We start from the raw sequence: 18,871 nt of genomic DNA on the forward strand, positions 1-18,871 counted from the left end.
GAGTAGTGTCAATTATAGTTTCACTGTCCAACTGTGTAATCCCATGCCAATCCATGCCCAGAATCAGGCAAGAAGTGGGAACCAAGTGTATCCTCAGTATTTTGTCCTCGCTAGCACCCATGTACTTTGTTTGTTTGTTTTGTTTTGTTTTTGAGACAGAGTTTCACTCTTGTTCCCCAGGCTGGAGTGCAATGGCACAATCTCAGGTCGCAGCAACCTCTGCCTCCTGGGTTCAAGTGATTCTTCTGCCTCAGCCTCCAGAGTAGCTGGAATTACAGGCATGTGCCACCATGCCCGGCTTATTTTGTATTTTTAGTAGAGACAGGGTTTCTCCATGTTGGCCAGGCTGGTCTCAAACTCCCGACCTCAGGTGATCCTCCCGCCTTGGCCTTCCAAAGTGCTGGGATTACAGGCATGAGCCACCATGCCCGGCCGCACTCGTGTACTTTTAATAACTTTATTTTTGTTACTGTATCATAAGGTTACATATCAAAACTATAAAAATGAATAGCTCTGGGGTTTGTATGTACCAGTGCTCAGTAGGAAGAAAGAACAAAGAGTGATTACCTGGAATCATTTAAACTTCTAGACCAGCCCTGTGCATAGAAATATAATGTAAGCCACAGATATGAGCCACAGAGGAAATTTTAAATGTTCTAGTAGCCATCTTAAAGAAAAATAAAAAGCAGCAGGTGAAATTAATTTTAACGGTATATTTTATTGTATCCAATAGATCCAAAATATTTTCATTTTAACCTGAAATCAATATAAAATTACTAATTGGATACTTATTTTGAAGTCTTTTTAATTGTACTAAGTCTCAAATATCTGGTATATATTTTTTAGTTACAGCCCATCTCAATTCAGACTTGCTACGTTTCAAGTATTCCATAGCCACTTGAAGCTAGTGGCCACCACAGTGCACAGCACAGTTCTAGACCATTATTCTCCCTCCCCTGCAATACAGCCCACACTATCTAGCCACATTTCTTTTTCTCACTAACCTATACTGTTTCTTAAGGAAGTCCACACTAATCGATCACTTTGCATACCCAATTAATTGATAACTTTGCATACCCAATGCACTACTTCATCTTTAACTCTGAATTAGCTACATCATTTAAATGTTTATGCAGATAAGCAACTCACATTTTGACTTTCAGTTCCCTGATCTCTTCAAATCAAATGCATTTCCTCTCTCTTCAGCTTTAGTCATTCCATCTGAAGACCATACTATGGACTTTGCATTCAAATGCATCCATTATGCCTCTCAATGCTTATGTTTTTGATATGGTTCGCTCAGACTACAGCCTCCCACACTTCCACTTTCAATGTGGCCAGTCTCTCATCTTTGCTCTTTGACTACATGGAGGCCACAGCCCTCTAATCCTCTGTCTTCTCGCTCTAGACCCTTTCTTCTTCCTAGTCACATTTATGTCCTGAACACGGATGGCAGAAGTCCACAGAGCCTGGTCTGAGGATGGGCTAAGGAACACATGTCAGCAGAGCTGAAAACCGCCTCTAGGATATGGTGTTACCTTAGATCAGGGGCTTTGTGGTGTTCTTTGTGTTTCTTGTTACCAGCAGGCCCACGATAGACCTGTTCCACGCCATTTCACTTCAAAGATGCTCGGACATATGTGCATGCTAGGAGCAGCTCAGCTTGGTTCCAAGCTTTGACACTGCTACATGGCTCTGTTGACCCTTCCAGGGTGATTCCATCAGCCGCCATGGCTTTAAATAGCATGTACCCTGCTAGCTCCAGTACCAGCATTCCAGTCCTGTCTTTAGCTTGCATATTTCTTGTCTCTTGCTTGATTTTTCCAGTTGTTATTGTCTTCTCCCTGCTCTTCTCCTCACATTGTTTCCCTTTTGTAATGTCTTTACTATCAAGTTCAACAAATAGAAAACTGGGAGCTATCCCCCTCCCAGCTCTATCTCTTCATTCCGTATATTTAAGCAACCACATTCTGGTACTTCTACAGAAATCTCTCTTGAATTTCTCCCCTGTTCTCTCTATTCATAGTCAGCATCTTAGTTCAGGCCCTGACCTTTATACTATTACAAATAGCATCAGTATTGGTCATCCTGAGTCCAGGTTGCAAACCAGTTGCCACAGTGCTATTAACATACTCTTGTAAATTGTAAAGCTGATTATCTTATCCTTAGAATATTTTATCCACTTTCTGTTGAGTATATCAGAGGCTTTCACATGCATTATTTTAGAGCAGAATGATTTTTAGAAATGAAATTAGCAGTGAGCTTAAATATACAAAAAAAACAAAAGTAGCAGAGAGCCTCACCAGAAATTAAATTTGTGAGAATAGTCCCTTGATCCATTTTTAAGATAGACCATGCCAGAAAATATCTATGACCAACTGAAAGCATCCCATTGATGCTTTAGAAAAAAAGGGGAGAGTTAGGAACCCTGGAATCCTCAGAAGAATGAGTGCAGGGTGCATGGACCTATTTTTCCTCAAGATAATGTGTGTTAGGTTTTTCATACTTCTGTGGTTTAAATGGAAACTATGATTCTCTCCTAAATCAACTGCTGGGAACTGGAGGGGACTGTGTATCCTAGATCCTTGAGGTGCAATCCTGCCCCACCCTCATGAAGTCAGCTGTTTCTCTGGCAAGGGTTGTGAACCACATTTCTGTAATGACAAACTATTTATTTTTAGTTTTTCACTCTCTTTTAGTAAACATTGAAATTATTTTATCTTCTCATACTATAAGATTATTTCAAGTTTTGCTTACTCCTTCCAAAGATTTTGAGAAACAGCTATTTTTAGTTTACATAGAGAAGAAAGTCATAGATTCTTAAAAATGTATATGTTCTATCTGTCAGCATAATCTTTCAAAGTTTTTTGCCTGTATGGATTGATTTTGTTTTTGCTGACTGAACTATCAAAATGGCCCCAACAATTGTGAAAGTATACAAAATTCAATTTCGAATGCATTACATTTACAGAACTATTTCCAGAAAAACAGAAAATGTCCCAATAAAAAGTATTTTCAAATGAAAAAGCTAGAGTTTAAATATATATCCTTAAATAGATAAAATTTAAAGAAAACATTTTCTATATACGATTACAAAATTGGGCCAAAGAGATAGATTTTTTTATAGGTTTACATTTATATTGGAAATTCATGCAAATTTTCTAAATAGAGTTCATGACTTTTTGCTGACATTTTCAGTTATGGTTACTATGTTTAAGGAAAATGAAAGTGTATGAACGTAGGAGTATGAATATAGACATAATTTCATTTCTTCTGCAATGTTCTTGACAAAATTGAGGTGGAAAGAGAGCAGGAGTAGCCTTTCAGAAAGAAATATTTGCTATGCACCTGGTATTTCATTTTAAAAATTTAAAATAAGATTACTTTATTTAAAGTTATTGCTGCTACTGCTGCTACTGCTGCTGCTGCTGCTGTTGTTGTTGTTGTTGTTGTTATTGTTGTTATAGCTGTAATCAGTCAGCCCAAAGCAAGAAATTTTGGAGGTTGACAAAGGTTGCGATTTCTTCACTCCAGCTGCTTCCTGGTGTACATAACAACTCAAGATTTGCTGGGAAAAGCTGCGAAACATTGCAAAAAAGCACAGAAATTGTCTCCCTGTGAAAGAAAAGATCAAGATCCCATTTCCTCTTCCTTCTGAGGTAATACCAATAGAGATGAGTAAGCAGGAAAGTTTAAGATTTTTCTCATGGGGAATCTCATCCTGATACAGAGCTGAAGCTGGCAACCAGGCACAATGCCAAAACGTAGGTTGTTGTGGGGAAGAGCTTCTTGTGGGATCAATATTCCTGAAGACAGAAATCTCTGTGTTCAATCTCTAATCCACTCGCCCAATGCTTTGTGCTTAACAGGCATGCACAAATAATTTTTTTTAGTGTAAAAGTAGGAATCCAGGTATCTAAAAGTATGGAATGACTATAGCTGGATATAACATTGGAAAAGGAGGATCAAGGAGATTTGCTTACCTTTCCCTTCTCCCAGAGTTACCTTCAACAGGCCTTGCTAGATCAGTAGTAAGATGATGAGACTTGCAGAGCAGTAAGCAGGAACCACATGCAATACTCTTTACATGCAATGGTGGTTCTTGCTCCAGATCTTCCTCCCTGTGGTATTTGGAACCAGTACTGCCTTGCACATCAAGCTTCCATGGCAATGATATTGTCAGGACATTCCTCTGATGCATCCATGCTGTTGGTAGTGATACATAAAGCTGGACTTCTTATTGGTTAGCCTTGGAGTCTCCAGCTTGGCAACACCTGTTCAAAAATAAGCAACCAGCATCTCATGACGCTGTGCAGTCCTCCAGCATCAAGATGATGCTCCTGAATTCTGACAATACCTCTACTTCGGGAGCAGAAATTCCTGAATTATATGATCAACATTCCCAAGTAAATGGGATTATCCCAGGACATATAGGTTCACATTAATGTAATTAGTAAAAGAACTGTGATCTTTTTGGCCTCTCAAGCTGGTAAAGCAGGAAATCAAAACTCTGATCATACTCTCATAATGTGAATTTCATTATTGCATGAGACCATGTTGTTTATTATGAATTTATCCAAGAAGAGAAAACATACTTCACACAATAGAACATGCTAAAGAAATATACCAACTTTCTCACTTATCTGGACAAATTAAATCCAACTTGCAAACTTGAGTTGTGAAATATAATAATAAAATCTATATGAAGTTTAAGAAGAGGTTTATTTGTGATTAGAAAATGACAGAAAATTCAGAAAATTAATTTACCTATCAGTATTCCTTTTATATCCAATTAATTTATAATTTTATATTCTGTGCTAGGAAGCTAGTTTGTACTTGTAGAATATACTATATAATCCATAAATAGCCATGGCTTTTTCATTCAAAAAGATTGAGCATTGAGTTTGCTGTTGATTTTTCATATTGATTTTAAATAAATATTCTAAAATAAGATATGAGGGTCTTATCCCAAAGAAAATGAATTTTAAACAAAAGCACCAACTATGCCTTGTCTTCAAGAGAAAACCACTGGATTGCAAAAGTAGATATAGTTTTAATATTGGCCCTTAATTCTTCCTATAACTGTTTGGAAACACAGTGTGCCTGCCATCAGTATCGATGCTATGTGATAAATCAAACAGCAAAATATGTGAACGTGATGTGTCTGTCTTTTAAATGACTATTCTATTTTATTTTCCACATTTCTGTACACAGAGGAAGTAGATAAAATGTCACCTGTAGCTAATCATGAGGATGCATTTTATTGAATACTTCTAGGGTAGAATCTAGGGCATTTTCTGCTGAGCTGCTATCAAGCTGTGTTAGGGTACTGGATCGACCAATTACGTTTATGTTAGATTACTTATAAGGGTAGCAATACAATAAAACATTGAGACAAGGAAAGAAGAAATCTCTGTTGCCTTTGCTCCTTGAGTTAGTAAAGGCAAAGAAAAAGTGAAATTCTTGATAGCTGTCTGCACTGAAACATTTCAGCTCAATTCTCTTTCCCAAAGATCAAGTAAAGAAGGCTAATCTTGTTTGCTAGACACTTAACTCTTTTTCTTAGGCATCTTTAGTCCTTATTTTGCCTGAGAGCCTCTTAAAGGGAATATTGTATTTTAAAGTGACTCTTTAGTAATACAAACACAATAGTCCCGAATACATCAGTGTCACAGTAATCGTGTTCAGAAGTTCACACAAGCTGAATACCAGAAAGCTGAATGCCTTTCTTCCCAGTGGCATGAATACTCACAAGGCATACCATTTTAATGGCAAATTCACTGCTATTTCATCTACAGAAATGATCACAAGACAACTGTGATAAATGGGAATATGAAAAGATGCATCAAAAGTAAAAATAGGGCCAGGCGCGGTGGCTCACGCCTGTAATCCCAGCACTTTGGGAGGCCAAGAAGGGTGGATCACTTGAGGTCAGGAGTTCGAGACCAGCCTGGCCAGCATAGTGAAACCCCATCTCTACTAAAAATACAAAAATTAGCTGGGCATGATTGCGGACGCCTGTAATCCCAGCTACCCGGGAAGCAGAGGCAGGAGAATCACTTGAACCCAGGAGGTGGATGTTGCAGTGAGCCGAGGTCACACCACTGCACTCCAGCCTGGGTGACAGAGTGAGACTCCGTCTCAAAATAAGTAAAAAAAAAAAAAGAAAGAAAAAGAAAGAAATGGAAAACATAGCCTTTTCTTAACATTTATCAACATTAGTGTTGTTCTATGAAAATTTAGATTTGGCTTACTTTGCTTATCAGATGAGTATGATAGCCATTTCACTACCAATGTGTGGGGTTTTAGATTCTAGATTAGTGGCCACTGATTCCTAAGTGGCAGAGATGTGCCACCAGACCTCTTAAAAGTCAGCAAACAAGAGAAATCCATTTCCTTCTGTAAAGCATGTGTCTCTCTACACAACATAGATGAAGAGCCTGTTCAATGCTATTATAAAAGATAATTGCCATCTTTACTTAAAGTTGAATGATAAAGTGAAATAAGCAATTCATTTGAAAGATTATTAGGACCTCTTTTATCAAAGACCAGAGGCTTTGGATTACGCATACCTAAATTTGAATTTGACCTCTGCTTCTGATAGATTTTGTGGCTTTAGGAATATTTGTTTCCCTTCTTTAGAAAGTAGGACTCAGGGGAGAGACCAAACTTTGAGGTCATTTAAATGACCACCTGTAAAATTCGTCAGACACCAAAAACTGTTGATCCGTGATTGTTTGTACTTTTATAAATTTTTAAATAGAAATATTGAATCGTGTTCTATCAAATAAAACATTATTTACTTGGCATAATGATGTTTGTAATAGTGTTCTAAAAATTGTCAAATGATATATAAGCTAAGTTATTATTGCTGAAATAACAAATTGAGTACAGTGTCTTGTCTTGGGAGAGCCCAATCCATCAAAGTCCTGGGTGATGATATAGCAGAGCAAAGCAATTCTGAATTCTGGGTTTCAGTTGCCTGGGTTTGAGTTTCAATTCTACCACTTGCCATGCGGCAGACATTGGACATGTTACTTAACCTATTTACACTTCACTTGTTTCATCTGTAAATTAGGAATAATTCTTATAAAACTAAATCATGGGCTGTTATGAATTAATATTTGTAAAGTACTTAATATGGTGCCTAGCACATAGTAAGTGGTTTGAAAGGGTTAGATAAATATAAAACACTCAACATCAAGATGTCTGGAAACTGCCAAAGTGGTACATTTGAATTTTACTGATTCGATTTTAGCCCTAATTCTGACTGAGTTGATGTGTGGTTATGATCAGAACAGTGTTTAGAGTGAGTTGACCCAAAGCTGTGAGTGTGGGGTAAAAAATGATGGATCAGCAATTTGGGACACATGAGCTGATCAGTGAGAAATGTGGGATCAGGATAAGATGCAAAGTGGCACCATCTGAAACCAAGGATGCAGAAGAGTGTAAGTTTATAAGATAGTTTTGGGGCTGTGACTGAAAAACTACCACTGACCAGTCCTCTGTGCCGGATGTAATGGAGCCAGTAGAACCCCGTCATAGTTGTGTAGTCACCACCATGTTGGGATCCCTGAATCTGCTTTGGCCTGATGTACCCCAGCAACTCAGACTTCACAACCTAGCTGCTCACTCCTGTCTTGCCTATTTAGATTTAAAGGACCTCCCAGCCTGCGAATCAGACACCACTCTCACTATCAGGTTTTCCTGGCAGAAAACCATAGTAGGGGGTAACATTTGAGAAGAATCCTTAAATTCCCTGAAGTAGAGACTTGGGCCTTGCCTGCTCACATCAATAATGACACCTCAGTTCTAGGAACTTGTCAAGAAGTCATTATTTTACTTTTGCCAAAACTTTGTTAGAGCAATGAATTTTGTGTTAATGATGCTTGGGAATACTTGTATATAAAATAAGAGTGCTTGATGAGAGGGATGTCTGGAATTGAGCATATAAATGTTATATGCTGGAAAACTCACTAATTTTGGCAATCAGCTTAATAATTATTTGCGTAAGTTCTGTACAAAAAAATTGGTTTTCTGAGGGTCACAGAAAGCTCTCGTTTTTCTACAGGAGAAAAATGGATACATAGAAATAGAAAATATAACTAATTGAAATAATCATCCATGAAAGTAACTTACCTTGCCCAGGCGTGGTGGCTCACACCTGTAATCCCAGCACTTTGGGAGGCCAAGGCGGGTGGATCATGAGGTCAGGAGTTTGAGACCAGCCTGTCCAAGATGGTGTAACCCCGTCTCTACTAAAAATACAAAAAAATTAGCCAGATGTGGTGGTGTGTGACTGTAATCCCAGCTACTTGGGAGGTTGAGCCAGAGAACTGCTGGAACCCCGGAGGCAGAGGTTGCAGTGAGCCGAGATCGCACCACTGCACTCTAGCCTGGGCGACAGCGTGAGACTCCGTCTCAAAAAAAAGAAAAGAAAAGAAAAGAAATTAGCTTACTTAGCAAGTCAGGACTATACTCCACAAACAAGGAGAGTTCTCTATAAGAATTTAGGTTCTTTATAAAATTTTATTTATAAAAAATGTAGTCCTAAAGAATAATTTGGTTTAAAAGTAATTTGGTGTTTTGCTCTTAGATTGAGGGTTATGAATTATGCTGGCAAGAAGATAAAATTGTTTCAAAGCTGGCACAATTTTTATTCTGAAGTTAAGACCTTTCAGCAGAGTATTCACATTGCTATTTTAGATGTTTGCCTCAAACTAAGCAGTTTGTGGTTTTTATCTGCCACAGAAGTAATATAATCCCAAATCAAATTAAGCTAGTGCTATGTTACTTCCTTAGTTTTAAAATTCAATATTCTTGATATTCATGACAGTTCCCTTTTTGAGAACTGGTTTTCTGCAGTTCAGTGATACTCCATAATGCCTAATAGATGCAAAGGTAAATATGGTATGGGCACATCTAGGCAGTTGGGGCTGAATACAGGAAGAATTCAAGCCCAGAACTAAAACACTGCCTTTCAAAGCTGATGTCATAGAAGGAATGAAGAGAGAAACAAGTCAATTTATTTTGCCCCTGCCCTGACCTTCTTACACCAACCACCTGGGGTTGAGCCAAACCTCTCAAGTTAAGGACACACTCCTCTACGAGACTGCCCACACTCCAGACGCCAGCTGCAAGTTTGAGGTTCCCCAGGCCACCTTCACTGCTGAGCAACCAGCTACAAATTTGGGGGTTGCCACGACCTCTTCACATTTGATTCACTAAAATAACTCACCAAACTTAGGAAAGTGCTGTATTTATTATTATACTTTTATTACACCAAAAGGCAATTAGAATCATCCAAAGAGAGAGACTCACAGGGTGAGGTCTGACAGGGGCCTAACCTGAAGCTTCCATTGTCCTGTCTTTGTGGAGTCCTAGATGACATTCTATTCAACAGACACTTGTGTGGCAATACTCAAGAGTTGGCAACCAGGGGTTCTCCTGAACTTCAGTGTCCATGGATTTTATTGGGATTTCATTACATAGGTGTGATTGATTGAATTTTTGGCCGTGCTACTCAATCTCTAGTCTTCCTACCTCCCTCAGGGATTAGGCTGTTATCACCCAGTTCAAAGTCCCAACCATCTAATTACATAGTTGATCCTTCTGGTAATCCCATTCTAATTCATCTAATTAGCCTAAACTAAGAGCCCACTATGAGTCATCTTGTTAGTATAAATTATCAGGTGTGATCTGAGGGGCTCACTATGATTAAGAAAGACACTTCTATCTCTTAGGAAATTCCAAGAATTTAAAGGCTATCTATCAGGAGCTGGGGACAAAGATTAGCCAAATTCTTTATCATGCAGCCATATCCAGTTGAAAGTGTCTGAGTTCCTAAAGAAATGGGTTCAATATTTTAATGGTTTTTTCTTGTCCTAGTTCTATTAATAATGGCCTATAATGCTCTCGGACCCCTACATTCTTCTCTAGGTTTCTTAGTAGTGAGGTCTAACTTGCTTCCTTCCTCCTGGGCTCTAAAACTAAGGAGAGAACTAGATAATAAAATGGCTGATACTTACAGAAAAGTACCACACAATAGGTGTCACTCTAAGTGCTCCACACTTGTCTCTCAGTTAAATTATCACAAAACGTTCTATGAGATAAGTACTATTACTACCCCTTTATTGGGATCAGATTTCTCTGCATATATCAGATAATAAAAATAAAGCAAGGCTGGGTGCAGTGGCTCACGCCTGTACTCCCAGCATTTTGGGAGGCCAAGGCAGGTGGGTCACTTGAGGTCAGAAGTTCGAGACCAGCCTAGCCAACATGGTGAAACCCTGTCTCTACTAAAAATGCAAACATTAGCCGGATGTGGTGGTGGGCACTTGTATAATCCCAGCAACTCAGGAGGCTGAGGCGGGAGAACTGATTGAACCTTGGAGGCAGAGGTTGAGTGATCCAAGATTGTACCAGGGCACTCCAGCCTGGGCAACAGAGCGAGACTCTGTTAAAAAAAAAAAAAAAAAAAAAGCAGTGACAATACCAACGACAACCAATAGCTTAAATATATAAATGTTTCTTTTCTCACACAGAAAATGTGCAGAGGTAGATAGTCCATGATGGACAGAGAACATATTCTTCCCCTGCTCCTGTTTTACCCTTCATTGCCCTTCACTGTACATACCAATATAGCTGTTCTAGCTCCAGCATCTATACAGAACAGCTATTTATAGTGAAGCTATAAATAGAATAGCTAGCATTCTATTTATTGCATCAGAAGAGGGTAGTGACTTCTCCATTTAAAGAGACTTTCCCAAAGGGCCATGCAGCATGCATACATACCTCTGACTCCCTGACTTACCCAGCAACTTGCAGTCCTGCAAGCTCCGTTTATGGTAAGTGCTCTATACAGGGGTGCCATTTTTAAAATTGTTTAGACTTTATTTTTAATGCACCTTTTCTATATTTAGATACACAACTATTTACTATTGTGTTCCAGTTGCCTACAGCATTCAGTGCAGCATCATGCTGTACAGGTTTGTAGCCTAGGAACATAAGCTATGCCATATAGCCTAGGTGTGTAGCAGGCTATGCCACCTATGTTTGTATAAGTACAACCTATGATGCTCACACAACTATCAAATCGCCCAGTGATGCATTTCTCAGAATGTATTCCCATAGTTAAATGGTGCAGGATTGTATTCTAAATGTCCAGTTTTCAACAAAAAATATGAGGCATATGAAGTAAAATGAAAATATGGCCCACGCGCAGAAAAAAACAATTAATAGAAACTGTCCTCAGGAAGCCCAGTTATTATGTGGAGATTTCAAAAAGTTTGTGAAAAAATTGAATTAAAAGATAAAAGTAAAAATTATAAACTTTATTTCTCAACATAATAAGCTCCATCAAGTTCAAGACACTTTTATAAGTGATGATAGCAGCCATTTAGTTCATACTTAAAGAATTGAGGGTCCTGAGAATTTAACCATGTAAATGCAGTCTTTTTACAAATTAACTGAAAAAAAAATGGATGTCCTTTACAGAGATTTTTAAAGATTAGGAAACAAAGAAATGGCAGAAGGAGGCAAATCAGGACTGTAAGGTGGATGTCTAATGACTTTCCATTGGAAGTCCAGCCATATTGCCCTTGTTTGATGAGACGATTGAGCAGGACCATTGTTGTAGGGGAGGATTTTCTGGTGAAACTTTTCTAGGCATTTTTCTGATAAAGCTTTGGCTAACTTTGTTTAAATACTCTCATAACAAGCAGATGTTATTGTTCTTTGGCCCTCTAGAAAGTCAACAAGCAAAATTCCCTGAGCATTCCCCAAAAACTACTGCTGTGACCTTTGCACTTGACTGACCTGCTTTTGCTCTGACTGGACCACTTCTACCTTTTAGTAGCCATTACTTTGTGCTTTTTTTTCAGGATCAAACTGGAAAAGCCATGTTTCATCTCCTGTTACAATTTTTCAAATAAATTCTTCAGAATGTTGATACCAGTTGTTTAAAATTTTCATTGAACGCTCTGCTCTTGTCTGCAGCTGATCTGTTCACAACAGATTTACCGTTACTGTTCACAATGATTTACCGTTCTTCCACCCGTACTTCACCATAAATTTGATGTTTGTTCTTGCCTCAATTTAAGCAGAATTCATAGTGCTCTGATAGTGACTCTTTTTAAACTGATGTCTTATTTTTCCTGGTGCTTCAAAATTATCCTGTTCAGACATGTTAGTATGAGTTTATTTTGTTACAAAATTTTTTTTGAAATCCATGCATACTTTATAGGTTTTTTCTATAATATGCCTTTTTGAAGACCTCTCATATATATGGACTTCAAATCATTTATTTTAAATGTGTTAAAAGAAATAAAGGAATCAGTGGCTAATGCACCAAAGGAGATCATGAAAATAATGTCACACCAAATGGACATCAATGAAGAGACAGAGTATGAACAGGACCCTAATAGGAATTTTGGAACTGAAAAGTACAATAATTGATATGAAAAGTTTGCTAGAAGGACTAAATAGCAGATTTCAACAGGCAATGGAAAGAATCAGAGAGCTTGCATATCAATCAAGTGAGATTGCTCAGTCTGAGTAACAGAATTAAGAAAGGAATGAAAAGTGAAGAGAGCCTAAAGACCTGTGGGATACCGTTAAGCATATCAACATAAGCATAATGGGATTTCAAGAAAAATAAAAAAGAGAGAAAGGGGGCAGAATCAATATTTGAAGAAGTAATGGTGGAAAACTAAGACACATTATATGCAAACTATCAAAAACCAAAGTCAGAGATGATTTTGAAAATAGCAAGAGAAAAGCAGTTTGTTACCAACAAGCAGTTTGTCACCTACAAGGGATGCTTAATATGAGAATAACTTCTGATTTTGCATCAAAATCTATGGAAGCCAGAAGAAAGTGAGATGACATATTCCAAGTGCTGAAAGAAAAAATAATTCTATATTGGGTAAAATTATCCTTCAAAAATAAAGGGGGAAATCAAGATATTTTCAGATAAATGTAAAAATGACAGCATTCATTGCTAGTAACTTTCTTGCTCTGCAAAAATGCTAAAGGGAGTCCTTTAGGCTGAAATAAAAGAATGCTATACAGTAACTATTTTTTTCTTATCTAACTTAAAAGACAACTGCATAAAACAATGGTTGTAAATCTATATTGAAGGCACACTGCATATTAATACGTAATTTGTGATAATATCAACATAAATAGGGAGATTGAGTGGTATAGAAGCAAAGCTCTTATAAGATTGAAATTAAATTGGTATTAATCTAAACTAGATTGAAGTCAAAATTTGAACTAGATTGGTATTTGTTTGAACTAGATAAAATCAGGGAGAGTGATGCCTCCAGCTTTATGCTTTTTGCTCAAGACTGTATTGACTATTTGGGGTTTTGTGTAGTTCCCTTTGTAGATCCATATGAATTTAAGGATATTTTCCCACTTTTGTAAGAAATAACATTGCAATTTTGATAGGGATTGCACTGAATTTTGCATATCACTTTGGGTAGTAGGGACATTTTTTCAATATTAATTCTTCCAATCCATGAGCATTTGATATCTTTTCATTTATTTGTATTTTCTTCCATTTCTTTCATCAGCATTTTATAGTTAACAGATATTTTGCCCCCTTGGTTAAGTTTACATCTAAGTATTTATTGTAAATGGGATTTTTCTCTTAATTTTCTTTTCAGATATCCCATTATTAGCATTTAGAAATGCTACTATTTTTGTATGTTGATTTTGTATCCTGCAACTTTATGAATTTTTTTATCAGGTCTAAAAGTTTTATGATAGAGTCTTTAGGGTTTTTTATATATAATATCATGTTACCAAAAAATAGAGACAATTTCCTTTCTTCCTTTCCTGTTAAAATGCCTGTTATTTCTTTCTTTTGCCTAAGATCTGGCTAAGTATTCCACTAAATCAACTCAAAATGATGAAAAACTTACATATTCAGGTCTTACCTGAAACCGTGCAATTACTAGAAGAAAACATAGGGGAAAAGCTTCATGACATTGTTCTAGGCAATAATTCTTTTAAAGATATGACCCTAAAAGCACAGGCACCAAAAGCAAAAATAGGCAAATGGGATTACATCAAACTAAAGGCTGCTGCACATCAAGAAAAACAATTAACAAAGTGAAGAGAAAATCCACAGAATGAGAATAAATACTGGCAATCATGCATCTTATAATGGGTTAATATTCAAAATATGTAAGGAATTCAAGCAACTCAATAGCAAGAAAATATATAACCTGATTTTAAAAATGGGCAAAGAACCTGAACAGACACTTCTCAAAAGAAGAAACACAAATGGCCAATAGGTACATGGAAAAATGCTCAGCATCACTAATTATTAGGGAAATACAAAATAAAACCAAAATGAGATATCACCTCAGACCCATTGTAATGGCTGATCATCTGATCTAACAAAGTTATGGAATTGGAGAGTAGAAGAATAGTTACCAGAGGCTGGGGGTAGGGTAGGGATAAAGAGAATAGAGAGTTGTTGATCAAAGGGTTCAAAGTTTTAGATTGATAGGAGGAATCGGTTTTAAGATCTAGATCTATTCCACTGTAGGGTGGCTATAGTCAATAATAATGTATTATATATTCCAAAATAATTTAGAGAGTAAATTTCAAATGTCTCACCATAAAAAGTGATAAGCAAGTGAAGTGATGGGTATGTTAACTAGTTTGATTTAATCCTACCATACTGTATACATATATTAAAACATCACATTGTACCCCATGAATGTACACAATTATGATTTGTCAATCAAAAATTTCTAAAAATAAATCCAATAATATATGCAATATATATACAATTGTTTAGCCATATGTGAAAGAATGAATTTGGATGACTACCTCACACCATTTTACAAAAATTAACCCTAAAAGTGTCAAATAATACGTTTTAATTCTTATGTAGGAATTAAAGATATACAATTCTTAGATGGAAACACAGGTGTAAATTTTTGTGACCTTGGATTAGGCAATGGTTTCATAAATATGACACCAAAAGCACACGCAACAAAAGAAAATAATAAATACATTGACTTTATAAAACATTAAAAACTTGTGTCAAACAAAGGACATTATTAAGAAAGTGAAATGACTACCTTTAGAACGGGAGAAAATATTTGCAAATTATATATCTGCTAAAGGTCTAATATCTAGACTATAAAAAGAACTCCTACAACTCAACAACGAATGGCCAAATGACTCAATTTTTTTAAATGAGCAAAGGACTTGAACAGATAATTCTCTTAAGAAGTCCTGCACGGCCGGGCGCGGTGGCTCACACCTGTACTCCCAGCACTTTGTATATATATATATTGTATATATATAGTATATATTTATATAATGTATATATATTGTATATATATATATATATATATTAAGCATAAGAAGGAGTAAAGTACTGATACATGCTACCACATGGATGATCCTTAAAAACATTCACTTTTGCTAAGTGAAAGAAACCAGATGCAAAAGGTCACATATTGTATGATTTTGTTTATATGAAATATCTGGAATAGGCAAATCCAGAAAATAGGTAAATTCAAAGAGGCAGAAAGTATTACTCATGGGGTGAGGAAAGGAGGAATGGGGAATGACTCCTTGATGGATAAGTGCCTTCTTTTTGGGGTGATGGAAATTATCTGGCATTAGATAGTGGTATATTTTGAGTATTATGTAAGCCACTGAAATGATACACTGTAAAATGGTTAAAATGGTGAATTTAAGTTATGTGAATTTTATATCCAGTTTTTAAAAAAAGATCTTGCTCAGAAGAAAGATCTTTGCTCCAGGACATCCATCTACCTTCTCAGTCCAAGGCTCTCAGCAGCTTCTTTTACATTTTTCCAGGAATATTATAACTTTTGAGAAACAAACTGCTTTTTTAAACATCACACTGGTAAAAAATCAAGAAAGTGAGAGTTCCATGTTTTGCTTTTAATCAGTATAAGGTATATTGTGAAGATAAACTAAATTTGAATAATTCTGAATAAATTAGTGGAAAATAATGACCTTATTGTTGGTTAAGTGCGGGGAAAATAAACTATTACGTTTAGATGAACTTAGGCTTTTCCTTGTGAAGGTTGCCAGACTAGCTATTATTAATGTACTGTAACTTCCACAAGGTTTCTTTCTTCTGGTGAAAGATTTTTTTTTTTTTCCATTTTCTGATCAAAGCACTCCACTTGACAACATTCAAAAATGAGTGTGCCTGTGCCTTGTCCAAAACACCTTTGGTATGTCAGTGAGACCTCGTCATCCTCCAGTGGCTGTATTCAAAAGTTACATTCCACATAGATGTCCACTTGCGCTTTAGCCAGTAGATACCATCCCCAGTGCTCACCGTGATACTCCGAGCATTGTCTTCTGGATGACTTCCAGAGCATCACAGCTCACGTGAACTGAGACTACTCTGCTTTAGCTCCATTCTAATGGAATGAAATACTCTGTTCGTCTTTTCTTACTGTTTCTATTCTCTTTACACCATCTCATATGCCAAAATATTCTGTAGAATATTTATTTTCTATTTTGAGCCACAACAGTCACTATTATATAGATTCCTAATACATTTTTCTCAATATTTAGAAAAAGTGATAATCATAAGTAGTGTAAAATATTCCAGTCACCGAGTATGCACTATTAAAACATTTTCTGCTTGCACCAAACAGCCATAGCAGGGTTTTGTTTTGTTTTGTTTTGCTTTATTATCCGACATGTAGTCTCTTCAAAAAAAAGTATATTTTAGATCCCACAAATAAACGTATCGAGACATCAAGAAACAGGTAATAATTTATAACATTTTGAACTTGCACTTACTTTTTTTACTGATTCCAACCAAGAAAAAATAATGCAAATGTAAATCCCTTTAAAAATTCTATCATGAAAACAGAAATAGCTGCTGGATTTAAAATCTAATTTATAATGTAGTGATAAGAATAATAATGTTAAATGTCATACGACTATGTAGAAACAGCATGTAGTTTCAAGCAACTAATGAGCTCTTTTGGAAATAAGTAATTCTCTTTTGGATAAATAAATGTTCTCTTTTGGAACTCATTCAATATTATCTTTTAATACCTGAAGCAGAGGGGTACCAGAATATTGCTGCAAGCATCTGGGGGCAAGACTTTTGTCCAATATTAAACATGTCTGTAATATAAATATATTCTTTTAAAAATTATCTGTTTTTTTATAGGAAGGAACTGTGTTGTATATTTATTTCAAATATTCTATACTTTAAACTGCTGTTATAGGAATATTACAGGAAATATTTCTGTGTGGTCAAAAGAAGGCAATTTTAGGTATAAAATTTGCTTGGATGTATTAACTTGAGCTTTGGAAAGAGCCAGGAAAGACATTGAGATTTTTTTTGCAGCTTTCCAGTCTTTCCGCCTTTCTCCTTCCCTTGTAGCTGTAGGATTGCCTCTCTCCACTCCTCACGCCAATTTTGCTGTCCTGCTGGGAACCCTTTTCGGAGAGAACAAGATGATAGATAGATGATAGATAGATAGATAGATAGATAGATAGATAGATAGATAGATAGATAGATGGATGATAGATACTATTGTAAATAACATTCTACTGTCTATTAAATACCACGTTCCCAATTATTTATGTGTAAATTATCTGCAGTGTCTATTAATAGTCTGAATTTCTCACTCTTATTGCACTTTATTGTCTTGGTTGACTGGGATCACCGTCAGAGTACAATTACCTCCAGGACAGGAAGATAGGTCAAATTTAATACAATGTGACTGAATTAAGTGTGACTGGATTTTTCCTTGCTATTGATCAATTTCACTAGCTAAGATATTTGATATTTGTTTCATAATGCTAAAAATATGTGCAAATATTCTCTTTTATCAACACATTTATTGTCAGCCCTCCATATCTGTGGGTTCCACATCTGTGGATCCAACCAACTGCAGTTTGAAAATATGTTTTTAAAATGGATGGTTGCATCTGTACTAAACATACTTAGTATAGACTTTTTTTTTTTTACTAACAATTCCCTAAACAACGCGGTATAACTATTTACATAGCATTTACATCATATTAGGTATTATAAGTAATCTAGTGATAATTTAAAGTATATGGGAGGATGTGCATAGTTTCTATGCAAATACTACATCCTTTTATGGGGACTTAAGCATCCGTGGGTTTTAGCACCTGTGAGGGGTCCTGAACCCAATCCCCCAGGGATACTGAGGGACGACCATATTCTCTATTACTTCCTTCAGTGAGGTTACTGACCTCCACTGATAAATTCTCAGGTATTTGTAATGGACTTAACTGAAATGTTTTTGTAAACATATAGTATTAGTGAGCAATTTCTATGGGTTTTATTTTTGCAGTAAGTTGGATTACTCACTAGACTGTGAGCTACTTAATGTCTTATACATCTTTATAGTCTCTGTGTTGCCCACAGTAGGTAGTCAATATTTGCTGAACAGAAGTTAAACATTTTTTAATCACTATATATGATATCTCTTTGGCATAAATGGCTTTTTAATGTGTTAGAGTTTCATGTGCTTAAAAATGTGTTCAAAAGAAAACTATCTTTGTGTCCAAAAGACTTATACAGTTTGCTTTTTAACGTCTGTGTGAATGAACCAATACTCTGTCTTATGTCACAGCTGGGCACTCCAATTCACCCCTTTAAGTCCAGCACTGCTAATTCCCTGACTAGCTTCCCTAGGAAAGGATATTCTTTTAAGTCTGGCGCTATGCTGTAAACACACTCCTGTTTATTCCAGCTAATGAGAAACAGGCTGTCTGGAAATGTCTCTGAGGAAAATACTGAGCAAATCTTTAGAAAATAAGGCTCTCCAGATTGATTGAAAAGATAACATTTGGTAACATGGTGCAA

General features: G+C 36.3%; 1 protein-coding gene across 1 annotated transcript in view; it reads right to left on the minus strand.

Annotated features, from left to right (window-relative positions):
- Positions 1-18,871, minus strand: part of VEGFC (vascular endothelial growth factor C) — a 188,749-nt gene that overhangs the window by 138,376 nt on the left and 31,502 nt on the right. The window contains exon 2 of the mRNA XM_058435841.1: positions 3,984-4,274. The gene's annotated coding sequence lies outside the window, so the exon portion shown is untranslated. The remainder of the gene's footprint in view (positions 1-3,983; positions 4,275-18,871) is intronic.

This window comes from Hylobates moloch, unplaced genomic scaffold, assembly GCF_009828535.3.
Source record: "Hylobates moloch isolate HMO894 unplaced genomic scaffold, HMol_V3 SCAFFOLD_3, whole genome shotgun sequence".
NCBI lineage: Eukaryota > Metazoa > Chordata > Mammalia > Primates > Hylobatidae > Hylobates > Hylobates moloch.